Below are 25,291 nucleotides of genomic sequence, written 5' to 3'. Positions count from 1 at the left end.
AGCTGGGCCCCCCCCTGCCAGCGTGCCATCTAGCTGGCTGAATGAAATGGGCTCCCGGAGGTGCCTCAGCTGTAGCCCGAGCCCCGAGACCACCGCTGGGTGCATCAAGCAGTGGGTGCAGCCCGAGTCCAGTAGCGCCCGTAGCTGCGCCTCCCCTCCGGATCTCACCCCCCGGACGTGTATCCTCACCCGGAACGGTGGGCAGTCCTCGTCTCCTATTGGGTCCGCGCGCCTCGACTCCCCTGCTCGCACTGAGACGCCGTTCAGTGCGAGCGCGCCTCGTTTCCCGCCGGCTCCGAGTCCTCTCCGGAGGATGCTGTCTCCGGGGTCGACCACCCCCCGCGTCCTTTCTCGGTCACCGCCGCCACTGCCCCCTTCCGCGGTCGGTCACCGGTCCTTTTCCCGTTCGCACGCGGGGTTTTGACTTCGGGCCGTGGTGGGGCGCCTTCCCGCTCCGTCGGGCACTGCGCCGCTCGGTGGCCTCTGCCTCCGCATCGGAAACACAGATTCGGGGCTCTGGTCGCCTCTCGCCTCCCGGTGGACTGCCGTCGACCGCTCCGCCTCTCCTCGGGGGTCACAAAGAAGGTTTACTCATGCGTAACGTAGTAGTCACAAGCAAAGCCAGGACTGGCTTGGTACAATTGCATCACTTGTTATATTCCCCCCTTCCCGCGCTTTTTCCCGCCTCGTGATCGCGTTGCAGCTGTGGACTATTAGGCCCCCCAATGTCCCCCTTGATCGTTCATGATGGCAGGGTCGGTCAGAGTCCATTGTCCTTGATTGCCAGTCCCCCTCCGGCTGGGTTGGTCCCTCCCTGCTACGTGCAGACCCGCGGGTTCTGTGCTGCGTTGCGATCTTGTTTCGCTGCCCTGCGGCCCTGTTCCTTGCATGCTCACGCCGTTATCAGTTCATAGTTAAAAGCTTCCGCTGCGGTTTTCCTGTTTAGCTGGCCGCAGGTGGCTCGTTAATTAGCGGCGCTTTCGGTTCCTCTTTTCCCCGCTAGCTACCGCCGGTGGATTCCGCGTGGTCTGGCTGCGAGCTTCCCTGCAGCCCCGTGCTTCCCTGAAACCTCGTGCTGACCGAACCTGACAGGCAGAACACATAAGCAGAAATGGGCTCGTAAATGTTGGACATAGAGGCTAGAGAAGCCCAGTCAAATCTGGTTTTTCAAGGTACGCAGCCTCTGGAAGGAGTGGGGTGCAAAAAAGGAGTGACCACTAGATGGCAGCAAGAGTTAGAACTTTGTCTCTTTGCTGCCATCTAGTGATTCTGTCTATTTTTACAGCCACATATGCTAGCCCTATTCTCCGGATTTGTCCTTTCCATCCCCCACAGCTGAATGGGGTAGTGAACCGAGGGGTAGAGAGATTCAGCCTTCTACCTTCTTTATAGGGGCTTCAACCCTGTTTAAGCCATTATGAATTTAAAACAATTTTTCTTTTGCCAACTATCAAAATAAAGAAACAAAATAAACAGGAAAGAGCTTGCCAGCCACTGCAAATGTGGCTGAGATCAAATACAGCTATTCCTTAATATCATTCGGGCAGCCATGATCTGAGGTTATTTGATACCAGATCACTGATAAGTCACTTGGGAATGTGGCCACGTTCTATGTATAGTGACCATTGGTGATTTTAATGAAGTATGGAAAACCACACAACACATCACACTCTAATTCCCTGGCCTCCAGATTAAGGTCAGGATGCTGCATCTTTGATAGTTGGGAGAGAGAAAATGAAGCAGGTGTTGCTTGCAAGCTACATCTGTTAAAATGTCCTTTTCTGTGCAGCTGTTCAAGATGCCAGATCCCACCTACTTTCTCATATGACTATGTACTCTAACCAAGGAGGAGACATGGATCTCAGTTTTGCAACATAGCTTTAAAAAACAAAACGAAGTCCCTTTTCCTTGTTTTAAATTGCAGGGATGGTCCCAGCAGTGTAGTAAGAAAAGAATTATATGTGAAACAGAAGAAACAAAACTTGTTTAATCTAAACTGGGTACTTCTGGGTTGGAAAATTTTATGTTTCACTTTATTTACTGACAAATTTATTTATTTATTGTCAAATCACCAATGATTGCATGTGCAGCAGACATACTCGTATTTCACTGTCTACAGGTATAGTTAATATCTTTACATTTTAATGAAAACGTAGCTGTCAATTTAAAACTAATTTGGATGGACAGCAGTAAAATGCAAACCTCACTTCAAATTAGAATTTTCAGTGTGGATTTCCAATAGAAAGTAATTGCTGACAATAGGAAATGACAAATTACTAATTACTTAGTTCAATTAGACTTTTGTGCCTTTGGTCCTAAGTGGCAAGCATACAGCAAATCTTGCACTTTTATAACAATTAATGACACTAAAACTATTCAAACTGCCAACAGATGTGAGTAAGAAGACATGAATTGAAACTTACTTAATTTGCATACTGCCCTGATTTTAAATTGAGTAAATGGTGTTTAATTTTTATGTTACAATTAAATGTCACTAACATAGAGTAATTTCGGCAGTACTATTTCCCCCCCAGAACAAAATGCTACTACTAGTGCATTTTTTGTTCCTCTGATCACAGCAATATTTATCGTAAAGCGATGGCATTACATATAAATGCAAAGAGAGATCATAGAAGAGATTTGGATCAGGAGCCGTAACTTGTTGGACCTCCAAAATGAAAGATCTTTGTAACAGCAGCAGTCCAAACTGCTGAAATGGCTACAGCTGAATAAGATTGGGTTTCTACTGCCAGGGCGCTGTCCAACTTTATGCCTCCGTTGCCCATTAAGGCAAAATTTACATTTTTAACATTTCCCCCACCAAACTGATTGCTCTGAAACAGTGCAGCAGACAATATTCTTTGGGAAGCCTATATACAAACTCAGCAGCTGTTTATCTTACTTGAGGGCAGGGTTTTCTTTTTCTTCCCTCTATTTTTTAAAACCTGTATGAAAAGTGGGATCGTAACAGTGACAAAGTTTTTGGTCCAGAGTTTTTCTGTTGGCCATAGAATTTAGGGACACGGGTATCCTGCTGCTGGGGCGGGGGGCGGGGGATGACAAATTCCAAGCTTATTAAGAAGCCTAATTAAGAGCAGGCAGGTAACAGAATCCGGGAGATGATGCAGTAATGAACTGATAGCTGGGGGAGTGAAAGCATTTTTCCAGCTGCCAAATACTTCCATTTAGTAGCAGGCTTCCTTTATGAAAAGTAAGGTGTTCAGTAACAAAGGGGAGGGATGTTTTGGTAGGGTTAGGCATCCCAGTTATGGGGAAAGAGTTGTGGATCAGCTAATACTGCAGTTTGGGCACTAAAGAGATAGCAATAATAAATGATGTCTTTTCTCATAACTGGGGTAACACTGTTGAGAAAGCCCTCCATATCTTTCACAAAAGAGACCTCTAGAGAGGACTTCAGCCACAGAAGTTTAAAAGCATGAGCAAACAGGATATGGGAAAAAGTACTGGAGTCTCAGGTTTTCTAGGACCTGGAACTGAACAGGGTGTATGTATACACACCCACACACACACAAACCTGGCTGTATCAGTCATACTTCTTGTAGCCATATTCTACCTCAGATCATCTTCCAAGGCCAGCTGACACAACCTGTTGCAGGAATGGGACAGGAATGATCCCCTATTCAAGAAGAGTCATTCCTGCCCCATTCCAGAAATGGCCTGGGGAAACTTGGGGAAGTTGCCAAAGATTAGGAAAGCATTTGGTGCAGACTTCAAACCTGCTCTAAGATGTCCTACAATGATGGTGCTTATTTTCTCTGGACTTTTCATTCAGTTGAGTCGTCATCAACCCCATCAAGCTTATTTACAGATTCATCCTGTACCCATTAATATTGCTCTCTGGTTTTTAATGCATTCCTTAACCCATTCATTATTCTGAAACTTTTGTTAGTAACAGCTTACTTCTACTATCATCTGCTCTCTAGAAGAGAGATTTTGCAATAGTCCTGTTCTTTGAACAGCAGCTTTGGAAGAGATGTAGCATCCATTCCAATCTCTTTTAGATGTCAGATGAAGCCATTTTTATTTTACCAGGATTTAGGTTATCTCGTCTCTGGATTTTCATATGCTTAGGCAGTGAGGTTGGATTTATGGAGCTTTTGTGATTTCTTTGCTTGAGTTTGTGGATTGTATTGAGTTTATATGATGTGGTTAATTTTTAAAAATCATTTTCTACCCTGGAAGTCCAAGTGGTTATAAGTGAGGGATATACCTTCATACAATAAAATAAGCTGCCCTTGGATTTATATTGAAAGGTGGGATATAAATTAAAAAAAACTTATTACTATGCAATTAGATAAGTATACTTCTAGCAACATGGGATGCCATAATAAATATCACTACCGTAGACTTCTGTTTTGCTGTTTTACCATAGTCAGTTCTCATCTATTTCCTTTTCTTCTGCCATATATTCTCTCTCCCTCCACTGCATCCTCAGCAATCAGAGCTATAGAAACCTGAAGGACTTGAAATATAGCAGAGACTAAGGCTTGTAATTGAGGAGAAAGGAAAATCTTAGATGGGGTAAGAAACCTAGGCAGAGATAAAGAAAAGAAAGGCTTCCACAATTTAGCAGGGGTGGTGGAGAAATGGGATTGGTATTGTGCTCAGAAAGGAATCATGCGGCAGGAATGTGAAAACGGGGGCAGATGTAGCATGTACATCTGGAGGAAGAAGTGTGGTGGTGGTGAGAAATTGGCTTAATTAGAAGACAGAAGGGGACAGATGATGGGGAAAGCAGGGGTCAGAGGTTCCATGCACATGTGTATATGTGCATATATACATACCCAGGACGAATTAGCAGGATTGTTAATGAGATAAGGAAATGTTCTCTCATGCATATAGTTGTGAATCTTGAGAACAGAGTTTCTAGGATGATTATGCTCACCCACTGACGTCAAGGGGACTTATGCATACATAGACTCATGCAGGTTTGTTAGGGATGTCACGTGACATCTGTATCTATATCTAGTCTCCTTCCACCAGATGGGACCCCCGCAAATCAGAAAATGGAGCTGCTTAGCAGTGACTACTATCAGTAGCTGAAGTACTGTCTTGTGCTAGAGACATTCAGATATGCACATCTTATTGTACTGACTTTTCAAATGTGTGATTAGATTCCTAACATTTACGAAGCATCCAGATATTTTTTTTAGTGAGAATGGAGATTTATTGGAAAGCTTTAACGATGAAATACAACAGCCACTGTTTTACAGATGACAACCACGGCGACCACCCTTTCTTCGAGTGCTGTCTGAAGGAATGGGGGCAACATCCTCAATGTGCCCAATCTTCACGCCAGACCAAGCCAGAGCCCGAACAGCTGACTGAGCTCCAGGCCCGGGAGTTTTTGTTCTATTTCCACCCGTAGCCCGCAGTTTGAGATGAAGGACAGTGATTCCCAGTTCCTTGCATCTCTGTGCTACAAGCTGAGCAGCCAGCATAGCAGCGTAAGGAGAAGACTCATCCCTGTCAGCCTTTACTTTCATGTCACCAGTTAATCAGCAGATAGTTTCCTTGTCAGACAGGTCAGTTACATGGACAAAGGTATCGTCGAAGATAGCGAAGATATGGCAGACTCCAAACACATTTTCTCCTTCAGCAACCTGTGGTCCCAAACTTATAACCTGTCCTTCCTCCTTTTCCTTACCCTTACAAGGTGCCATTTTCAGGCGTCTCTGCAGGCGACAGCCAGCACCGGAAAGGAAGAGCACAGCATCATGAGGCCCTCCAATATTTACCTCAACACTGTTTCATTGCCTGTATCATTCTCACATGATTAATATGAGTGAAAACTATGATTATATGACAGCTACTGTAATTTAGTCCTAGTGAAGGTAAGTTTGGCTCTCTGATGCCTCCAGTTCAAATCACACCTTTGCTATGGATTCGTGAGGCAGCTTTAGGTAAGATGTTATTTCTCAGCCTTCCCATCTTAAATATGGAGATAATACTGATCCTCCTCTTGCTAACAGGCTGTATGTAGTTTGGCTTAATTTCATAACTAAACTATAAATGAACATCACTGTGATCTGCCTCTTCCAATGTGGGACTGACCAGTATTTCTTACAGTCAAGGTACTCCAAATGTCTTAACAGTGCAGTGGATAGATGTTGGAGACAGAAGTCCACAGGAGTGGGGTCAAAAAAGTCAAGATGGCAGGTGTGATGATGGGATCAAAGTCTTGTCCCTTTTGTATGGGTGTTGTGATGCATGTAGAAAAAGGCAGAGCTTTGATTGTGTCATTGCAGCTGGTACCTGGCCTCTTTTTGACCTTACTCCTGTGGACCCCCCTGTTGGAGACTGCATCATCTCTTTGCACCTATGACCCTGTTTTGACCCAGGGCAGATGGTGAAAGATAGATTAGAAGAGGCTTCATCTACTGTCCCTAGTTAAATAAGTCTCTGTTTTAAAAGATAAAAGAGAACTTCCTTTCTCTTTCTCTGGGTAGAAGTAAGGCTTTCCTATTCTAGGTACAGTATTTCTTAGTGAATCTAACTTTTACATCCAATGTAATGAATGTCTGCTATCATTCATTGATTAACTGGGTTACAAGTAACTATATTTTGAGCGTTTTATTCTTTTTAATGGGATGTTATGCCACTGAATTACTCAGTGTTCTTTCAGCTCTCTGTGCATACTGAGGGACACATCCTCCAATAAGGATTCCTGCTGAATTCAACTCTCCAGCACTAGAGAAGCCTTCCTGGCCTCATTCCTAAAGCAGGAAAGGAAGAATAGTCTAGTTTTGGTGCAATGGAGCTCCAGGTACACAGGTAGGTTGAGTCAATCTGCTTATCTCAAAGGAAGACAAAGATTATTTGGTGGACCATTTGGGCCCAGGTGGCTTGTTTGTGGAAGGATCAAAAGAAATTCTATTATCTTTCCTTCTTTGGAGTAGATTGGGTGAATCTCATGGAGCTGTGTTGTTGGTGGGACAGTGCTTCTCATGTGGTGTGATAGAGGGACAGTGCCCAGTGTCCTTGGGGACCTTTGTGTGTCCTGTTTAACCTCACAAAGCCACAGTAACTCTCAACCTTGGAACTTGGGAGAGGGCAAGATCATCAGCCCACTGGTATGAACATCTTTATCTCTGTAGCTCCCAGAGGGGCACCAAGGCTTCAGGTGGGGGTATGTTTCCTATGGCAAACAAAGATGTAGAAGTGAGGCAGTGCATGTAAGCATATGCTGGACAAGTTCAACTTTGGACCACAAACTTTGGCTGCAGCAGGTTTCTATGTTTAATCCCAGGTGTCTCCTGTTAAAACAGGGATGGGCAACATATGCTGTTTAAATGTTGATGGATTTCCATCAGTCCTAGCCTATAGTGCCCACAGTGAAGAACAATGAGAGCTTAGTCCAGGAACATCAGAGGACCTCATGTTGCCCATCTCTGAGTTAAAAGAAAGCAGGTGGCATAGTTGGGAAATGCCACTCCCCTGGGGATGTACTGTCAGGGGTGATGCGTATTATGCTAAACATACAAGAGCTGTGCAGTGTTTCGGCAGCTGTAGAGGGTAGCCACACGTTCCTAGGAAGAGATGTGGCTGCTTGAAAGAGTTGTAGACAAGCATTACTGTATGTTTGCATGTCCATATGTTCTGAAGGACCTTTTCAAAACGATTTTCAATGTTGATCTCAAAATGGACAAATGGTTTGATATGATATAAGATCACATCCTTCATTTCTGCAACAGGACATTCAAAACTGGTAACAATCAGAATTATCATAACTTCATCATTCCAAAAATACTGCATACATATAGAATGTCATTTATGTAACATATATGATATAGCATAATATATTTAACATATGCTATATAATATAACATATACTACAGACTATAGGCAAATTATAATCAGAGTAATATGTCTGGTAAGCATTTGTAAACTTGATTGCTAATAATTTCACAATTATATCTCATACTTAAAAGTAATTAAGGCTTATTCATATAAATTCAGCGATCACATGAAAGAACTCCAGAATGTCCACTTAGATGACAGTATCTAGCCAACCTTGGCTGATGTCAAAAAATTAAGCAGCATTGAGTGGATGATCAACAGGAAATCCCAGGGGTGTAGACTAGACTGGGAAGTCTTAAAAACCTCCTGGAAGTAGGCAGTGGCAAACCTCTTTTGTATTGTTGCCAAGAAAATGACACCCACATGTCCATGAAGTCAACAGGAATTGCACTCATCCGGAAAGAGAATTTATTTTAGTCTCAGAAGGGTTAGCGTAAGTTAGCTGGAAATTCATTGGCACCTTGACTGTTTGCAAAAAAACTAAGTGCGCCCTATAAGTAAACTGAGTGTTAGCTTGTTGTCGTGCTCTGTTTTACAATTGCATAATATGAAAAGGATGAATTAAATCTGATAACTTGTATTTGTTTCACTGTAGACAAAACTCATTGCTTTGGGGAGCTGGCAAAAATTCCATTCTTCAGTGCTTTCTAAATCAATAAACAGCAAGTGTTTTTAAAAAGAACCTGAAATACGAGTAGAAAAGTCATGGTATCCTTTTAAATGAGGGGAAGATGAAAATAGAAGGCCTGCAGGGTGAGAATGGAAGGAGAATTAAGTGATTAGGGTCATGGTGGTGCCAGGGAGGAAATGAAAGGTGTTGCTGTGTGATCTCTGTTCATGCAGATCTATGAAGACATGGCTCCCATGAGCCAGATCCAGGAATAAAGTAAGATACAGATATGATGTATACGGAATGGATTTATGCACCCTGCATCAACTAATGGGGTGAGCTGTTTCTAAAATGGATATATAATGCGTTCAAAGAGCCATTCAGACTCTAAGTTTGACTTCATAAAATAGAACAGGGGCTTGGTTGGCTTGAGGGTCCCTAAGGAGTGGACCAGGATCCTGTCTCTAATAGTGTTAGCATAAAAGCACCGGCTGGAGCAGACGGAGTTTCCCAAATAAAGAGATGCTATGGAAATGGCAGGATGGGACTGATACACATCTAGAATGAATGAATGAATGAATGAATGTTCATAAAAAGAGTGGGCTTTTAATAGAGACAATGGAGGAAAAGGAACAAATATAATTACTTTGTTCCAGGTACAAAGGGAGCCAAATATAATTACTTTATTTCCGGGTACAAAGAATGTCACCTCCTGACTGGCTACAGAGACATGAGAAAGTACTTTGGGCACTGATTACATGCTGGTCTCCAGCTTACATAAGATACACACATTATCAAACAAAAATTGCATAACAAGCGCTTGAAGAATACGTGGAAAAAATACAACAGAAAAAATAATAAAAAATATAAAGTATAATATGTCGTTACAACATCAGTTACAATTCTGTATATATTTATCTAATACACATATTATGCGAGTATATATATATTTATTTCTAAAACAATTATATAACTATCATGCTTTTTCCTAACCTGCTGTATTTTGTATAAATGAGTCCCATATTTCATTATACTTGTCCATACAAAGTCTATGTCTGTAGGCAATCTGCTCATAGGTGGCAAGTGTAATCAGTACTTGAATGAATGGGGCCATACATTTATCTTGCCAATGTTGCAATATTGGTCTTTTAGCCTTAGTAAGGGCACGGAGAATCCATATTGTCCAGGTGTCAAATTCCATGTATTAGGTATGTAATTCAAGAGAATATTATCCTCTGAAAATTTTAGCTTTTGTTGCATAGTCACATTTATATGGTCCACTACTTTCTCCCAAAACTTAGTAAGTATAGGACATTGTAAAAACATATGTTTTAAAGAAGCATTGTCCTTATTACAACTCCAACAAAATGTTGTCTTAGACAGTCCTTTTCTATAGAAACGTAATGGAGTCCAATAAATTCTAAATATTATTTTTTGTTGTATAAGTAATTGACACTCTTGCTATAGAAGTTAAGACAGTCTCCCATTGTCTAGGCAATATAACCTCTAATTCTTTATGCCATTCATCTCTTAACATCTGCATGTCAAATTGATTTGATAACAAATATCTATAAAAGCTAGTAGTAGGGTTTTTTTTTTTTTTTAGTTTCAAAGGATTTAACAAGTTGTTCTAATATCTCAGGTGTCTCAGAAGCTGAAAACACTGCTAGTCCAAACAATGTTGTTAACAAATGTTATAGCTGTAAATATTGCCATTGGGATACATCTGATAGATGATATTTATTTCTTATCAAAGCATATGTTAAAAATTCATCTTCATCATCTATCAATTGGTCCACAGTCAATATCCCTGCTTCCATCCAATTTTTCCATATCACCATCTTTTTCCCAATGTTTAATGTTGGATTTCCCCATAAAGTCAATTTAGCATGAGAAAAAGGATCAGATCTTTTTTTATTGGACATTACATTCCATAGCTTTCTAACTGACATAATCATTTCCAGAGATACTAGAGTTCTGTTATATTTAGATCCTAATACTGTCCATCCTGTCAGATTCAGCCAGCATGGACCGGCAGGGTGAACGTGCTGCTCAGCTTCGCCTAGTCAATTTCACCGCCCAGGCGCTAGCAGAGAAAAAGGGGAAGTGAAACTGCGAACTGATTGCTGACAGGTGGCTCAAACCGCAAGTGGATACTTTGTATCAGTGCGGCTTCCCTGGGGCGCTGCAAACAAAGGAAAGCGCAGAGGCTCGGAAGTGAAGCAATCAAGGAGCGATGGAGAACTCCCGGCTTTGCCGCAAACAGGCAAACCCGACAAAGGCAACAACAGCACAACCCATAGACTGCAATCAGAAAGACAGAAACACCGGACTGAATCTGCCATTTGGGCGAGGGGGGATTACTGCGGGTAATCTGTGCAACGGGTAAAGCGCAGGAACACGGAAGCTATAAAATACCATGTAAACTATGCCAAGCCAACCCTGGCTTTGTCTGTACTTACTTACGTTACGCTTGAGTAAACCTCTTTGCTGAACACACGTGTCACGAGAGTTTCTCTGAGACGAACGGGGTAAACCTTACATAGGTAAACCTTACACATCCAACCAAAAGTGGTATATATGTATATTCCAAAATTGCCCAAACTGGAAAATTAACACTACTTGTTGGCTTCCAGTATTTAGTACTTGACAATAGGGAAGCTTGATGATATAGCTCCAGATTCGGAAGGCTGCATCCTCCCTCATTTATTGGTAATTGCATTTTCTGTATTCTCGGAATCGAAGAACCCCATGAAAATTTTCTAAACAAAATTTATTTTCTGAAAATATTTTCCAGATATTTCAACAGGAACTCCTCTCAGAATATAAATGGATCTGGGAATAATATTCATTTTGAGCACATTCACCTTTCCCCAGAGGGTGAGGTTTAATGACTCCCATCTATCCATATACCCCTTCTAAATTCTGACTGTCTTCACTAATCTAAAAAATAGCAATCCATGATCAAAGGGGCAACCATACAACTACATTGGAAGTTGGTGTCTCACACATGGCCCCAGGATTTGGGCTCAGCATATGCTTTACTAGGGAGCAAAGCTTTGCCTCTGAGTTTTTAGCGGATCTCTTTGGGCAGAGATATAAGTGTAAATAAAATAGTAATTGCAGTAAAATGAAGAAACGAGGCAACATACTGGGAGACAAGGCAAAAAGAAAGAAACTGAAGAGCAGTTCTAAACTCCCAAACAAAGAGTACAAAGGACTTGGCAGTTCTACACTTGTGTAGAGGATGGGGGAGGGCAATGGGATCATTGGTTCAATTCTAAGGGATGAAAGGAAACCTCAGGGAGATGGCTGCTGTTTGAATGACTTAAATGTTGCTCAGCTAAGCAGTTCAAAAAAAGAGGTTGCTAGCATAATGTAGACTGGGGACATTTCAGGATTAGTTTGATTTTCCCATCAAAATTCTGGACTGGCCAATCTACAGTTGCCCTCTTGGCTGGACAGTGATATTGCAATCAAGTAAGTATTTGCACCCATCTACAATTTCTTGAAACCAATTTAATTAAAAAGGAACTACCTATAAGTTAGCCCTCCCAGTCTCCCTTCTTGTCTATGGCCCCCTTGAAGCCTCTGGCTCTGCAGCTTTAGATTTTTGAGCTAAAGTGTCAAGGTGATGTTATCAAAATACAAAGCACAATTATATGCGTACAGAAAGATAGGTACACCTGAATGTCTGTATAAGAAAGGCCAGGGTGAGAAGAAAAATAAATGAAAATGGGAGACCCTGTGAGTTGAAAGATTTTTCATCCTTATGGCACTGTTTGGGCTTTCAGCATGTATGTATGAGGGAGAGAGAGGGAGAATGTATGTATGTATAAGAAAAAGAGAAAGAGACTGACTAAACATCATGGATTTTTTTTTCTGTGAAGTCTCTGCATTAATCCAGCATTAAAACAAATTATACTGTCCTTACTAGACTTTTATATAGGATTCTTCCACCTCAAGTACTGTGAAATTAGAGCATACACTAATGTCTATAAATTACACAATTAAAAAAAGACTTGAACTTTTCCACCACTATCATAACATAAAGTTATGGATTGTTGTAATTTTACTAGATCATAATTCACACCCATAATGGTTGTTTGAGGAGTATTTAGTATAAAAATAATAAATATTCTAGGATCTGTGTTTTCCATAAAGACAGCTCTAGAAACTGCACAATATATGAATTTTATAGATCTGTTCATGCAGACAAATACAGCCTTAATCATCCCTCCCTAGCCAATATTTTTGATTGACTATTCCCCTTCTTTACTTTCATCCCTCCAAGAGGATTGTCACCTTAATGTGTGTGTGTGGGGGGGGGGCTCAGCAACTTCAGTGACCCTGAGAGTGATGGTAGTGGGTGTGGGAGCTCCTGGTGGAGTCACCCTTGCTAGTAAATTCAAAAATGAAAGGGTTAAGTACTAACAATTTGAGATAAGCAGATGACATCACTTGATAGCACCCCCCCCCCAAGAAGACTTAGAAAATCTCATTATGAAAGAAAAAAAAGTCTGGGCTAATTTTAGTAATGGCTGTTAAAAATTAATAAGACTACCATAATATGAACCAACATGTTTAATTAACTTACGGTTGATGGGAAAGAAGTGAAGTGAAGCAAAGTACTATTTTCTTGGGCTCGAGAATAGGTAAACTTGAACAATGAGTTGGAGGAATACAGAAGATTAATCCCAAGAAGGAAGGTCATGACAAACCTAGAGTAGATTGTGAAAAATAAGATTATGTCTTTGATCACAAACATCAGAATAGTTAAAACAATGATCTTTCTAGCAGTAATGTTTGCTTTTGAATTATAGATTTGGAAGTGGTTAGTAACAGTATCATGGACTGCAAGAAAAACAAATCAATTGATCCTGGATGAAATAAGGACCAACTGTTCCCTTGAGATATTTGGCAAACAGAAGCTCACAAACTTTGTATTGTGAGTGGATGATGAACTAGAAAGAATCTTTTGGCAAGGTTGAGAGAGGTAGAAAGGAGGACAATGAATAAAGTGGACGAATGGGGTAAAAATGATAGGACTATCCTTGGAAGAACTTTAGATTATTGCTGGAGAAAAGTTGAGACTATGCGCATTTATACCTATAGCTATCAAGATTTGGGTCCAACTTGATGACACCTAACTAACCTACATTGTACCAGTTCTCAAGCTCAGCTGCATGAATCTGTCTCCAGTTCATGCTGGTGCTGCTGTTACCCCTTCTTTGTTTTGTTCACAGCTGTGTTGCTGCTATCACTTTACTTCTCACTCCTCCTTCCTTCCCCAGCTGTTGAAAAAAAATGGTACACAAATCCCATTATTAGAGCACAGCTTAAACATGAGGTGTTCTGGGTGACATAGCACAGTTTAGTAATGCAGGAAATACGGAAAAGTTTGTAGTGGCACAGGATAACTTTCAGCTTTGATGAATAGCCCCTCCCTCCAATGACTGCTATATTGCATCGTACTTCGACATATATTTCTGCATATATTCTACAGTGAGCCCCCCCACCCCCGCTTTTCTTTACAATGGACTTGTCCTCTCTCCAGCTTACCAGGAAAGATTTTCAGATTCCCCTTTAGCTGACTGAAGGCTGTTTGTTGAATATATAAGGGCCTAACCAGGATTCAGCATCAGGATCTGAGAAGGATTACTAAGGATTCTAGGGCATTTGATTCTGTCTAAAATTACTTTCAGGCATAACATATCAGCTGCCTTGCCTGTGTTTGCTGGATCAAGGGGACAGTGTTGAGAGCAAGAGAGAGAAGGTGAAAAGGATAAAGAAGAGATCTAGGACAAAAGGAAGATCATTCAGCAATATGAGGACAGAACAGAAGCCACAAACAATATCTTACTTTGTGAACTTTTATTTCTCCAGTTTGGAAACCAGAAATTGGTGAGAATATCCATTTCAGTATAGGACTGAAGAGAGAGAGAGAGGAAAAAACCTATAAACCCCAATCAAAAAAAGAAGAAAGTTGAAACTGGTAGTTGTGGTTGCAGGTGGGGTGGCTGTTGATATAGGGCTGAATAAACCACAAAGCAATGTTTTTAAAATGTTACTTTTCCCTGTCCTAGATGTAAAAATAAGCTAAACTGAAAAAACGGATGCAGCTATGTTTGGGGAAAAAAATGCTTATCTATGCCAGCTAATTTAACAAAGTTATACTCTATCTAGAAGCAGGGAGGTGTGGCCTTGGACATAACACATTTCACTTCTGCTTAGGGAATTGGATGCAATTCGCACATCGATTGTCATGTACGACAACTGCCCACATATCTATAATGTGCCATGTGCACTTTTCCTGAGAAGCGGTGATTGGCTGCATATTCTCCACATGGATGCATGCCTTGTCTGACGCCGACAGGAGGGAGATGATCTGAATATGCATGCTTTTCTGATTATTACAATTGCTCCCCCCGCTCTCTGCCAAAAGCGTTTTCTCCAAACTGACAAAATACCCAGAGCTCTGAATATGAAAGTTCTCCATGATAAACTTCAAGCAGAGTTCTAATCTCTTTAGAGATTTTCCTTTAAAGATTTCCCCCCCCCCCTCTCTTTTTCCGCTGAAGTTTGCATTTTCGAAATACATAAGAAGGCAGCAGAGGCTATGGCTATAACCTCTCTGGGACACAGGATTTGCCTAGCTGTCTTTTCAGTTATTTGTTAGTGCTCGCCACTAGACAATTGAGCTCTGACCCTTGATTGGAACACTGTGCCCCAGCACAAAATAATAAATAGCAATAACAGTGACTAAATATATAAATGACAGTTAAATGTTCCATTCTGTGAGCACTTAACAGCCATTTTAAAACCCCGGCCCAAGGAGAGGACAATTACAATCTCCAAGAAAGGGTCCTTTTTGATAAAGATAATATCATATAAAAAGTGTATATAGCATCACCCTTGTAAACATTGGAGTAGCTTGGAGCTGGGAATATGTGCCACGGCAAATCTTTAATGAGCTTCTCCTGATTCTGTGTGCTTCCGCTAGGCAAGTAAATCCACAGAGTTCAGTGCGGCATACGGCAAGATAACTGCTTGTAAGCACATTACATCTTAAAACTCTTCCATAAAAATGTATCAGCTCCCAACTCCACTCCTTGCACAAGGCTGTCATTGATACTGTACATGTTTGGGGTCTCTGCACAGGGCTGGCTGTCTACTATGGAATGCTTTGTCCCTGGTCCTCGGTATAGAAGCTCAAGACACCACAGCGACCAAATGCCAGATGCTGCTCTACCCAATTTCTTTTTCTTAAATAGGGCTTTATGCATGTACGTATGTATGCATGTTGAAATTGAACCAGGCACAGACATGAAGCAGAATTCTTCCTCCTCATCTTTCTCCCTCCAAATGCCTCTACATGGGTCCTCTTAATGTCTCAGAAAAAGTAAACATGGGAAGTGGGCGCAGTTCAGAGCTTCATTGGACTGTGTTTCCATTTGTCAGGATACCAAAACGAAAAGCTGAGTGAGGTTGGGAGCTTGGGGGGTATGTGGAATTTGGGGACGGGGCATTTGGCAATTGCTCATGTGCAGCATGGCCACTCTTTTGTAAAGGCAGACCTGTAGGGTTTCCTTGCAAGTTCATTTGTGATGGCAATGGAGATTGCAGACGGCAGCAAGAAAGGGAGAATTAAATATCCTTGGACTTAGGCAGAACAAGTGCCTCACATAAGCCTGAAGTACAGAGAGAGAGAGAGGTTGAAAATGAGCACCCTGATCAAAATGGGCCAACTTTCCTCAATTCCTGATATCCTAGGAGAGCACTTGATCTACTGAAGGAAAGGAAATAACTTAAGCATGTATGATCTAGAATGTAAGGAAATGGCAAAATGAGGATGAAAGATTGCAAAAATGAGGGAATTCTTCATACTTTTACATTTTAGATTTACTGTGTAATTCAATTTGCCATTAACACCTGCACCTTCTGTTTTCCATTTTCCTGGCAGTTTGCTGTTTCTAATGTTCTACTTTTGAGTGCTTCTCAGTAGATAAAATATTAAATATCAAATATTCCTTCTGAAATTTTAGGAAGAAGGGAGAAGTGAAAAAAAAAGAAATTTATTCTTACGACTGTCATGTGTAAATAAGAATGGCACTTAAGTCATCATGGATATCCTCTGTTTGAAAAAAACTCTGCTGTATTTTTGGAGCACTCATAACTTTAAGCATGGGGAAACTCTTGTGCTTGTCAACTGAGTTATGCTCTTGTCACAAAGGAGCACAGAGAGTTGGATAAGAGGTGTGTCCAGGACTCATCTAGAAGATGGAAGAGGGCAGTGCTTCCTTGGTTGCCAAAGCAACATGGCTGAAGTAAGATTGAAGCAGAAAAGCCCATTCTAATGTGGACTCTCTGCCTGAAGGTGGGAAGAAAACTATTGTGGAGATACCTCCCATCGCTGATAGGACTTGCTGGAGCAGGAAGATGAAAGACACTGTATTATTAACCATTTTCTTAACAACTATAGCAGCAGTGAGAGAAACAGGTTGGTAAGGAAGAGATGGTAAGTAAACTTCTCCAACGTAGATTAAAATCCAAGCTGAAAAAGAGCTCAAGAGCCACAATAACTACCTGATATTAAAGGCAAGCTTTATAGCACATACATATCCCAAGTCGCACATGTATGAATTTGGACTTCATCCTAAATTGTGGAAATTGGAAAAGCTGTTGCTCCTGGTTGGCTCCATGGGCAGATGAAAATGGAAGCTGTCACATTAGAGAATCAGTCTGAGCCAGACTGATGTAACTGTTTTTCTGTGTAGTATCTAGTTCTGGACATAATGATATTTGAGGATGCCGCTGAATCCTGCTTCAGTGAAAAGCAGAGGTAAGTTTGAAGTGCAAGTTATGGGGCAATTGTGCCTGAAATAACTAGAGATGGATTGTCATCTTTCAAAATGGTGTGATTGTTCTAGAAGTTTCTATAGCGTCTGGAGATTATAGAGTCCAAATCTCAATACATTTGTTGATTAAACCTGTAAAACTAGATTACAGGTATTTGGGAAATAAATAGAATAAAAGTCTGTGAAGTGTTTTATAAAATTTTAATGGACATTAGGAACTCTAGGCAATATTCTGACCTTCCTTCAAGTCAATGAAATCAGATAAGGCTGACTTAATTAATTGACATTGCTTAGAAATGATTTGTAGTTAGCCTTCATTTAAGTATGCAAATTTATTCCATGTATTACTCTTTCTATTCTATTTGGTGAAAATGTAAACCTAAAGAAAATGAAGAAAGTAGTTCCCCAGCTTTGGAAGAAATATATTCTCTCACACTCACATACACATTCCCAAAGGTCATTCAATATTTTATTGCCATGAACACATATTAATCGTGTTCCTCAACATTAGATGGGATGGAATACTTGTCAATAAAAAAAATAGGAACATGCTTTAGTTTGTGTTTATCTTTTAAAATCCATCTTTCCATACCCCCACCACTTGGCCAAACAGCAGTTTTATTGCTGGATAATATGGTAAAAAGATTCATTGTAAGGGTTACCTAACAACATTGGTGGTGTTGATGAATAGTTGCAATTAATACATTCCCTTAATTAGTCTGATACCCAGAAGATGCACCTGGCAGGTCATTTAAATACTGCAATTGATTTATAGCTGCTAGAAATGATTTTACCAGCTATCTTCAGAGAGTGCAATTAGAGAGGATCTCATTTTTAATGCATTTTCTGTGAGGAATAAACATAAAAGGTCTATGTGTAATTCAGAACAAAGCAGGCATAACAGTATTAACGGTTTATGGATTTTATTAATATCCTTATATCATATTATTTCCAGCATGAATGTTTGGTTTAAAAGAGATAGGCAGCAATCTCTACAATGCTTTAAGTGGTTGGTTCTTGATTATAAAATTTGGTGCTGAAACAATTGAATCCTTTGAAGAGCAACAGCTATTTACAATATATGCAGTGCTTTATGAACATGAATATGTAAAATATATAGGATATATTACAAATCTGCAAAGGCTGGATTCTTGTTGACTTCAGTAGGATTTCAAATGCCTAATTATGCAAGTGACTTCAACCTGCTATAGTTTATATTTACAGGGCTATTTATAAAAGTATTTTCTTTAATACTTAATACATAACAATTCCATTAATAAAATAAGCTATCTGCCCAGTGGTCTGAAGAGAAAAGATCCATCTATCATAAACGTATCAGCTGTTGTTTCATAATCATTTGTTGTGTAGAGTTTGTATTGAATTCACTTTGTTTCAGTTGCTTTTCAATCATCCGCATTATGCCCTATTTCTGATGTGAGAGCTGACGGTATACCTGGCTTTTGTTAATTTCCCTATGTCCTTGGGTACTGTCATGATTGCAAAGGGGGGAAAAAACACAACATACTTGCAGACCTGACCCCCTGCAACCACCCCCCCCCCCAAACTACTCAACCAAGCAAGGGAGGATACTACAAGGTAGGAAGGTCACCTGTTAATTATACAATGGTCTGAACAGCTTCCTTCTCTTTCTGTATTCAGACAAGCATTTAATTGCTGTGAGTCTCAGCTGAAGCACTGTTTAGAAATTTGGACCCATATAGATTAGTTTATATGTTTAATTTCCCATTTTTAATTGTTACATTAATTGTCTTAAGAGTCAATAATTCTACTTTGTAATATGATCTGAATATGTATACATGGAATTAGCTTTGATTACTGTATGAGACAGTGTGTGTCCCACCCACTTTCTCCTTTCTTTTTTTCTTTTTTGTGGACCTATGTATGTGTGTGTGTGTGTTGTATACATATATCATTGTTACTATTGCTAGGGGAAAAAAAACCAACTATAAGGAAAACATTTGTTGGGCCAACATCTTTTTTCTTCGCCTTAGCTTAAGGAATTTGGTTTCTTCTACAACTCTGATGTAGAAATTGTAGAAAGATGGAATGTGAAGGTTGTGTTATATGTGTTTTATGTGTGTTATGTGTTTTATGTGTTCTATGGTTTTTATATTTTTAAAGCTGCACTGGAGTGGCATTTAATTTTGTTGTACAAGTAGTACAATGACAATAAAGATTTCTATTCTATTCTATTCTAGAAGAAATGAGTTCTCTTCTCTCTCTCTCTCTCTCTCTTTTTTTAGATCTTTTTTTTAACTTGCCTTCATTATTTTTATAAATAACTCAAGGCTGCAAACATACCTAATACTCCTTCCTTCTATTTTCCCCACAAGAACTCTGTGAGGTGGGTTGGGCTGAGAGAGAGCGACTGGCCCAAAGTCACCCAGCCGGCTTTCTTGCCTAAGGCAGACTAGAACTCACAGTCTCCTGCTTTCTAGCCTGGTGCCACTAGACCAAACTGGCTCCTCTCCTCTCCTCTCCTCTCCTCTCCTCTCCTCTCCTCTCCTCTCCTCTCCTCTCCTCTCCTCTCCTCTCCTCTCCTCTCCTCTCCTCTCCTCTCCTCTCCTCTCGAGAAGAGCCTCTTCTCTTCTCTTCTCTTCTCTTCTCTTCTCTTCTCTTCTCTTCTCTTCTCTTCTCTTCTCTTCTCTTCTCTTCTCTTCTCCCCCTCCCCTCCCCTCCCCTCCCCTCCCCTCCCCTCCCCTTCCCCCTACCCCAAGAATTACATGTATTAAGTCATGTCCATCACCCACACATGGATATGCAGAGAATCTATTTGTGCAGAATAGTGATTTATCTGGACCAGAGAAAGATAGGAAGTATAGAGACATGGGGTGAACAGATAAAATGGACAGCAGTGATATTTAAGAGTTTCATAGAATTTCAGTAGCTGCAGCTTGCTTTCATTCCTGTATGCCAAGCTGTACTTACACCAATTCTATCTTCTCCCTACGTAAAAAGCACAGGAACCTTGAGTTGTTTTTACCAGTTACAAGAATATAGTGATCAGGGATGCTTATGCCAAATAAAAGATGAGCATTAATTTACCCAATAACCGTTCAGCTGGGATTTCAGCCCTTTTCAGCCAAAGAGCTCAACTTTTTCCTCTCTGTACATACAGTACATCCTTATCAACTCACAAGCATTCACTGGTCTCGCACCCACCAATCCACCTACCCATCGTCTTCTCCATCCCCATTCCTCCATGGTTGCCACTGCATTATTGATATGGTGGTGAGGCAAGTGGAGCCCATGGGAGAAGATTATTAGAGAGGATTGAGTTAAATGGTATGACAATTCAGTTATTTGGGTTGCTCCTTGCTAGTTGTAGGGCTTAGGGTGGTTTCCCCCTCAGATCACACAGGCAGTACTGCATAATTATCACCTTGTCAGGTAACTAGAGTACCTGGATGAGGTTTCTAGAGTACCTGGATGAGGTAAAAAAAACAAGACACAATGGCCAGAGAAAGATATGGATCCACATTTCAAGTTACTGTATACCCAAACTAAACGAAGTACAATTGTGTCTGATGAGTGAACCCAACCAAAAGGACTCATGGAGAAGAACCTATGTGCTTCAACTCTATAAAATCTGTTGAAAAAAAAAACTTGGGAATTTTACAGATTTCTGAATTTGTCTTCATTTGAGTGAGGCATCCTAAGGAGCAATTCCTGCTGATGGTAGATTTTAATCTTATTATTTGTGAAAACATATAAAACTCAAGCCTGTGCTTTTGATGTATGCATAACAATATAGTAGCATGGTTATGACAAGATGGGAGTTTCATCTAGTCTAGAATTCTAAAGAACATTGGTCATGGATTGACCGAGAAGTGCTTGAAGCTATGCTTTCTGTTTCTGTAATTAATGCATGGTGGCAGTATCTGTTCATCAGCTGTGCAACTGATGGCCACCTCTCTTTGATAGTCAGTGGCAAATTTTAATATGCAGCCTGTGTGAACAGCTCCTTAATACAGAGGGGGTGCTTATAGAATATAGAGCTTCTCACAGCCTTTGTATCTTGATGTGCTTGACCTGGCATTGGAAGCCAAAGTCAGTTTTTAAAATAAGTATGCTAGCAAAATGCCTATTAACCTTTCAGTATAAATGCACACAGAAAATAATCATAGTTTCTTATTTATGAGGAGACAGCAGATGTCTCATCCTTTTCTTAGTTATATTTAACTCCAACAAGTATACTGGATGTCTCTTTGTAGAGATGGGGAACTGTGGCCTCTGCCCTTGAAGCTTGTGCAATTTAATTTTGTACCTGGTAGAAAGGGGGAAAGGATATATTTGGGAGGATTCAAGCTATTTATTTCTTTTGCAGGAAGTTATCTTTGATGCATCTGAAAGACAAACCCCATTTGGGGTTTAGAATGGAACCAAAGGAAGGTCTAAGTTTAGCTGTAGTACATTCAGCAAGTACGGCATATTGTTTTTGTTTTATTATAAGACTGTGCTAATCTGAACTGAGATTCTTGCTTGCTTTCCATTTACACCAGGGTTTTTCAACCTTGGCAACTTTAAGATGTGTGCACTTCAACTCCCAGAATTCCCCAGCCATTATTGGGAGTTGAAGTCCACACATCTTAAAGTTGCCAAGTTTGAAAGACACTGATTTGCACCATTTTTTAAAAATTCACAGGCCTCGTTCTACTTATTTGGATACTCTGCTGTCATTGGTTATCTGTCTCTAACTCTACAGTCTCTCTGTCTTTGTGGTTATATAATGCAGACCAGAACAATACTCAATATCCATACTCAATATCGTTAATTTCTTAAATAAGGGAGGGGATCTAGCATCCATAGACACCTGAATGGCACTTGCCAGAAGTCCTGCCCCACTCCTATTTATGCTCTTTTGATGTCATTCTAAATTGAAATAAAAGGTAAGCTTGTAAACTGAAAATCAAAGCACCAGTTGCCAGAATCATCTTTATTTCCATTGAATTCCCCCTAGCAATCATAGGCATTTTTGGACACTTTAAAAATGTAAGCTGCCAAGAGATCTCAGTACTCAGTAGTATAACATTTAATCAAACAAACAAACAAGCAATAGTAGAAATAGCGGGTGGATGTAGGCCAATGCTTTGTTTGTAAAGATGCTCGCTTGGCCAAAAAAGAACCAAACTAATGTGGGGTTGACAGGATCCTGATGGACTAGAGATGGGAGCAGGGAGGAATCTCACCAGTCTGTCTGTTAGTGAGGTAGTATTTAATGATCAGTTCTACCCAGTGTGCTAACCTTTTGTGAATGTGCAACCCTATGGTAGTTATTTTCTTTATGCTCCTGTGTCACTCTTTTAAAAAGTCAAATGTGGCTACTGGATCAAAAAATGGTTTGGGTCTTCTGCTTTAGATAGATTATAGTGTTAAATCATAGATTGCTAGCTGGAATGTTTTGGCAGAAAGCCAATAGATAAATGTAGTGAATAAACAATACATAATTTAGTGTTACCAATAATCACAGCAGCTAAGGGGAGCTTTGCTTGATATCTCTGATATTTCTTGGAATCATGACATCTCGGAAACAATTAAATATGTCATTAGAATTGTGCTCATTCTTGTTGTTCGCATTCTTTAGCATTCGCATCATTCTGCAATTGGGGCACAGAGGAGTGATAAAAACAAAGTGATGTGGTGTATTTAACATCCCAAAGAATTGATGGCCCATTGTACTGAATCTGCTTGTCATATTCTAACCAGAGGTAAACCATTTTGTAAGGAAATCCAGATTGGAGATATGTGAATTTTACTACTTTCCTAGGGTAGACCAATCTGCATTCCTTTAGTGCCTTAGTGCCTTCTTTACTCTTGAGACAATGCAACTTTTAATATCCCAGTGTCTTGTCCTACAGGGAGAAGTGTTTTCTTCTACTGGAATGGAATCCTATCCTGCTTACACCAAGTTGAAGTTTGTTTGATTTAGCCCCTTACTTACAAGAATCAGTTATCCTATTAAGCATAGATAAGCTTACATGCAGAGGCACTTCTACTGAATCATATATATTATACAATCACATAGGCATTCCATTTTTTTTTATGCTTGTTATTCAACAATCCTGTATTTATGCTTATGGAGTCATCTAGGAAGCTGAAGTGTTCTTAAAGAGCACAATCTGAAATGCATACTTTTTAGGGTTGCAAAGGGAGACAAAGATTCCTGAGAACATTTTGTTCTTGCCACCTTAAAATAACCCCACCTCCACTCTGCCACCTCAAAGAGAAGGCCAACAGATCCTTTTCTTCTCTTTAAGACTGTTGGGATCTGTGGCATTTGCCATGAAAAAAAATCTATACAACCATGCAAAGTGTGTGGTTATATGTTAGTTTTCACAAAGAGAATCGTTCTTTTTGCAAGTACTTTACAAATGCTTCTGCAGACTTTAGAGCAGGATTGGAATACAAAGAAAATGTGACCATCTTGCTCAACAGAGAAAGAGCCAGTGGAGTGAAAAGGGAGAGGGCGATGTATGTGTACTGATCGAAAAAGCCATAAAGATTGGTATTACTTACTGAACATTGTAAGAATTCACAAGACACAGAAATAAGTCAAGGATAGTTATACAGAATCAGCCTCCAGTTGCAACCTGCTGTTTGAAGCTGGAAGGCATAGGCTACAGGAATTGGTGAAGCAGGGCTGTTTTTTTCCTGTGAACTCTGACCTCAGGAAGATTTGGCTCAAGAAAGAATGAGCTGTTGGAAAGCTTCCTGTCTGATGCCTGGACAGGAAGATAATTGGGAGCAGGTTATGTTAGGGGCTTTGGCACTTGAGATGTTGGTTAGAAGAGTCCTGCCAAAATTCCCTTTGAAGGTTCCTAGCTTAATCCTAGAATCTTCCTGGACACATCAGGGCTCCCCAGAGAATGACTTCTCCAGAACCCATAGCTGGCATATAGAGACAATTTGGGTTGGATGGCTCTGAACAAACTACTGGAATGCTTGGATTCCAAAGTTGCCATATTTCAGCTGCCCGATTTCACAAATTTAGGCTTCAGGATTAGATCTGGGGTTGACTAAGGGCTTTTCCACCCTGCAGCCTTAAGCTGCTGGACCCCAAGTGTAAACCAAATGGAAACAAAGCAGGTTTATGAAGTCTCTTTCCAGATTTGAACCCCGTTCCTCTGCCTTGGCCATGGCAGTGGCCTCATGTTCTCTCTCGACTGCATTTCCCACTGCCCCTTGTTGATGGATTCTCTTTGTTCTTTACCTGTCCTAGATTGGAGAAGGAGAAGGAGAAGAAGCCACAGTTTTATCAGATCAGGTAAAACTTGGGCTAGAAGAGGGAAGTGACAGAATGCCTGTCAATATAAATATAAATATATTTAAATTTATATTACCTGTAAATAATTTATATTATTGTAATATAAATAAATAAAAAACAAAAACAGAGATAGGTCCATCATGTCACTCTTTGTAATGGGCTATGAGAATAACCTTGAGGAGCAGGAGAAAGAACCGCAGCCAAGACAATGGTCAAATAAGAGAATGAGTCTGAAGCAGGAATGGAATTTGAGAAAGACTTGACCTTCCCTAGTTCTTTTTAGGGTAGAGGTAGGTAGGAGGGGGAACTACATTCAGAGTTGCAAGATTCTATTACTCTAGCCCTAGAGTGAAAGTAGTTTTAGTATTCATGACTTTGGTGTTCAAATCTGGTCTACTTCAAGGGGCTGACATCAGTATTGCAACTCTGAATGTGTCTCCTCCCTCCCTGCCTTTTTCCTAAAGAGAACCAGGGAGGGTCCCGTCTGAGAAGTTTTCTCAAATTCCATTCCTTCTTTGGACTCAGATTTCTCTTAACTGACCATTGTTTTGGCTGTGGCTCTTCCTCATGTTGCTCAAGGTGATTCTCATAGCCCATTACACTTCTGTTCTATTAATGAAATTGTAGAAAAAAAAAAGACAGGTCCATTGTTACATGGTAACATCAGTGTACTTGTAAAAAGAGAGAAAGAGAAATAATTTTATTGTTTAATCCACA

At 40.4% G+C, this 25,291-nt stretch overlaps 1 pseudogene; it reads right to left on the bottom strand.

The window, feature by feature from the left end:
• Positions 1–2,173: 2,173 nt before the first annotated feature.
• On the bottom strand, positions 2,174–10,908 carry LOC148215095 (small ribosomal subunit protein uS11 pseudogene; annotated as a pseudogene).
• Between the last annotated feature and the right edge of the window lie 14,383 nt (positions 10,909–25,291).

The sequence above is a fragment of the Python bivittatus genome, unplaced genomic scaffold, assembly GCF_059951505.1.
Source record: "Python bivittatus isolate LINGU-HERP-01145 unplaced genomic scaffold, Pbiv_v1 ctg000480_np1212, whole genome shotgun sequence".
In the NCBI taxonomy this organism is placed as follows: Eukaryota; Metazoa; Chordata; class Lepidosauria; order Squamata; family Pythonidae; genus Python; species Python bivittatus.
The sequence above is the reverse complement of the archived record's forward strand: the minus strand, read 5'-3'. Positions and strand labels throughout refer to the sequence as shown.